The 3942-nt window shown below is 44.6% G+C and overlaps 1 non-coding gene across 1 annotated transcript; it reads right to left on the reverse strand.

Moving 5' to 3' along the window:
- Positions 1-2157: 2157 nt before the first annotated feature.
- TRNAR-UCG (transfer RNA arginine (anticodon UCG)) lies at positions 2158-2230 on the reverse strand. Its single transcript has one exon. It is a non-coding gene; the product is annotated as a tRNA-Arg (tRNA).
- Positions 2231-3942: the final 1712 nt, after the last annotated feature.

The following is a 3942-nucleotide window of genomic DNA, read 5'->3' on the forward strand; positions in this document are numbered from 1 at the left end:
AATTTTTTATAACCAATAAACCCTGAATTTAGAATTATGATGAAATTAAGTAGGAAGGATGAGGGAGGGGAAATATATATGCAGGGATGAGTAATGTATGAGAGGTACCTCCAGAGATTGACTTTCAACATGAAGTGAAAAGAGCCCTGCAGACCAGCTCCCAAGTGAAACTGGTGAAAATTATTTTTTTCAAATCAACCATTTAAAAGTATCTGGCAAAGTGCTGGCCATAGTGGCTCACGCCTGTAATCTCAGCACTTTGGGAGGCTGAGGCGGGTGGATCACGAGGTCAGGAGTTCAAGGCGAGCCTGGCCAGCGTGGTGAAACCCTGTCTCTACTAAAAATACAAACTTATCTGGGCACAGTGGTGGGTGCCTGTAGTCCCAGCTATTCGGGAGGCTGAGGCAAGAGAATTGCTTGAACCTCAAAATAATGATAATGAAAGAAAGAATTTTTTTAAGAGTCCATACTATATGATCCCACTCACATGAAATTCTGAAAACTATGAACATATAATGATGGAAAGCATATCTGGTTGTAAGAGGGGAACAGGGCTTACAAGAGGGCAGGAGGAAGCTTTTGGGGGTGATGTCTATGTTCATTATCTTTATTGTACTGGTCGTTTCATGATTATACATGATTACACGTTACACATATATGATTGCATATATGTGTAAAACTTACACATAGTTTAAACTTGTGCAGTTTATTGCATGGGAATTATGCCTCAATAAAACTGTTTAGAGTACATTGTCTGGAACAATATCATGATGCCATTCTGCAAGTATAGTTGTAGGTCTTTTCCCTCTTTTTTCTTTTTTCTATACTATGGAGGAGATCGTGCCTTGTTGGATTTTTTGTTTGTTTGTTTGTTTTTGTTTTGAGACGGAGTCTCACTCTATCGCCAGGCTGGAGTGCAGTGGTGCGATCTCGGCTCACTGCAACCTCCGCCTCCCGGGTTCAAGCGATTCTCCTGCCTCAGCCTTCCCAGTAGCTGAGATTACAGGCGCCCGCCACCACGTCCAGCTAGCTAATTTTTTCTATTTTTAGTAGAGACAGGGTTTCACCATATTGGCCAGGATGGTCTCGGTCTCCTGACCTCGTAAACCCTGGGTAAGTGATGGGACATGGGGTTTTCTCAGTAGGAAGATGTTTGACAGCTTTTTCAATTTATTTCGTAGTTTGACTGTTCATTATTGTTATTCCTTGTTGAATCGTACTTAATAAGGCATGTCGTCCTAATAATTTCTCCATTTCATAAAAGTATTCAAATGTATTTGGCCAGATTCTTTCCCCTTTTGTTTTGCTTTAACGTTTACTGGTTTAATTTTTTTGTTGTTCTATTTTTCATATCTTCCTGACCAGACAATTGTTTTGACTTTCACTGGTTTATTATAAAGGGCATTACAAAGGCTCTCTTTCGCCTTTTGGAGAAGCTGCTTCCTCTTCTTCAAGATCTTTTCCTGGCTCGCCTCTTCTCCTGTTTTCAGGTCTCTGTTAACACCTTGGTTCCTCAGATATTGCCGACAGTCTAATTCGCCCCGCGACGTGAGGGAGAACCCAGGCGCGGGCCCCGGCAGAGAAAGAAGCTTCCGGTCAACGACCACGTCCATCTGAATCATGAGCAGGTTTTAAGGCGTGTGTTTCTTCAGCTCCTCTAAATATTAGAAAGGGGGCGATATTTAAACTGACCTCAAAAAGACAAGGCTCTCAAGTTACACTCTTTTGTGTGTCTGCGAGTCAAACTTGTAACCGAGCGCCTACTGGGGACCAGTGGAAACGTGATGGTCGCCCCCTGCGGGACCAGGTGAATAAAGCTCCTTAAGATGCACTCAACTGAGTTCACTGAGCCCATTCAACAGGCGGGAAGAGGATACTCCCAGACCAGGGCGCACGCTTTCCCCATCCCACCCCGGACTCCAGGCACCTGTGTGCCAGCCTGGCCAAGCGCTTCCTCCAAAGTACAAACAGCTGAAAGATGGTGTGCTGGCCCCACCTGAATCACTCGCAACTCCAAAGAGGTCTGTGATGCAACTTCCCATTTCCACGGGAAAGGACTGCAGAGAATTCACGTTCACTTTCCGAAATTACTTGGATTCTATAATTTTGTGGTGTGGGAGGTTGTGCAGTGTTGCTTGACAGTGAAAAAGGGAGAATCAACCACGAAGGGATTCGAACCCTCAATCTTCTGATCCGAAGTCAGACGCCTTATCCATTAGGCCACGTGGTCCTATGGCTTAGCAACTGCAAAAAATTTAAGAAATGTTGTAAAATTGGCTATTAACCTGGATTTTATATATATCGTATGGTTCTACTTATATGACATGATTTCTGTTGTTAACCTAATTTCAAAGATAGTGTAAATTATACAAAAGCTAAATAACTTGCCAGTGTCACACAATAACAAGGTAATGCAAAGTGAGTATTTCGATTTTCTCCAAACTCCTACCCTTAACTTGACAGCAAATGTTACACCAAATTTTGCACATGCACCACGTTGCTTCTCTCAGCTGGTGACAAAAAGTTGTAAAGAAAGGGAAAAAGAAAAGCATTGAATGTCTCCCTATAATCACTACTACACATGATCAGTTTGCATTCAGCATTGAGACCCTCTGGAAATGAATGAAAATCACCAGGTGAACGAGAAAGACCCCCTCTGGCGACCTTCTCAGCTTGGCGTCCAATTCAGCTGCAACAGCTGCAATTAACATTAAATAGAGGCCTAGGCCTGGCTCCGCTAGGTAACCAAAACTAGGCCCTGCTGAATACTTTCTAGTGAGACGTTTGTTAAAAGCCCAAGAGTACAGCGGGCACTTAGAGAATAATGTAGAAAATGCCTATCATCTTGTGCAACCACTCGGTGGTGGCGCTGTGTGGTAGAGGGGGCAGGAGCCGGGCTTTAGGCCCGGAAAGTTGCTGTTCGAACCACTTCGTAGTGGTTGTGTATTTTCATTTCAGTTCTTCATTTCACCCAGCCATCCTTGACTCGCAGGATTCTGACCTCCCACTAGTGATGTGCCGGTGGGAAACACACAGGAAGGAAAGGCGCGCGCGAGGCCTGCCCCCGGAACGAACGACGCCTGCGTGGACCCCCTCCTGTGAGTGCCGGAGGCGTGGTAAAAGCAACGGGGTGCATATGGTAGTCTCATTCCCCATTACTGGGAACTCTTTGAGAGCCTGATTTGAGGCTCTATGGGACCTGCCTCTTCATCCTGGCTTCTGGCTCTCTCAAAGTCTGTTACACAGATTTTTCATATTCCAGAAGGGCTGGAGAAACATTTATTTACTGAAAAGCTCTTCTATCAGCAACTGCATCCTGAGGAGGCTGCGCTCTCTTTCTCTTGCCCTCCACGAAAGCACCACCCGCATTCTCTCACCCACCTGGTCAAAGTGTCAGCTTGCAGGGATCTGTTCTTAACCCAGCCTGAAGGGGTTCAGTGAACACCTAGGAACCAAACTTACTCTTGAGACCTAAAAAATGAGAAAGAATTAGTTTTAAAAGAAAAAAGTGCAGAAAGAGGCTGCACGTTGTGGCTCACGCCCGTAATCCCAACACTTTGGGAGGCCAAGACGCGGTAGGGGGGTGGGGGAGTGGAGGGGAGAGTTGGAGGGGGAAGTTGGAGGGGGGAGTTGGCGGGGGGCGGGGGCGATTGCCTAAGGCCAGGAGTTTGAGACCATCCTGGGCAACATAGCGAAACTTCTCTCTCTCTTCTCTCTTAAAAAAAAAAAAGCCAAATAGGTGATCCAGCAGATGGATCAGTATGTGCAATGGTATAAAAAATTTTGCCCAATTAATTTGAAAATTAAAACAGTAAATTCTACAAAAGTTATCAATTATGAAATTCGATTCAAGAGGAAATAGCAAGTAACTGTTACATAAATTGAATAGTCAAAAATTGTCCTATAGAGAAAGTCCTAAACCCAGATATTTTCACCTGAAAG

The sequence above is a fragment of the Pongo pygmaeus genome, chromosome 5, assembly GCF_028885625.2.
Source record: "Pongo pygmaeus isolate AG05252 chromosome 5, NHGRI_mPonPyg2-v2.0_pri, whole genome shotgun sequence".
NCBI classification, from domain to species: domain Eukaryota; kingdom Metazoa; phylum Chordata; class Mammalia; order Primates; family Hominidae; genus Pongo; species Pongo pygmaeus.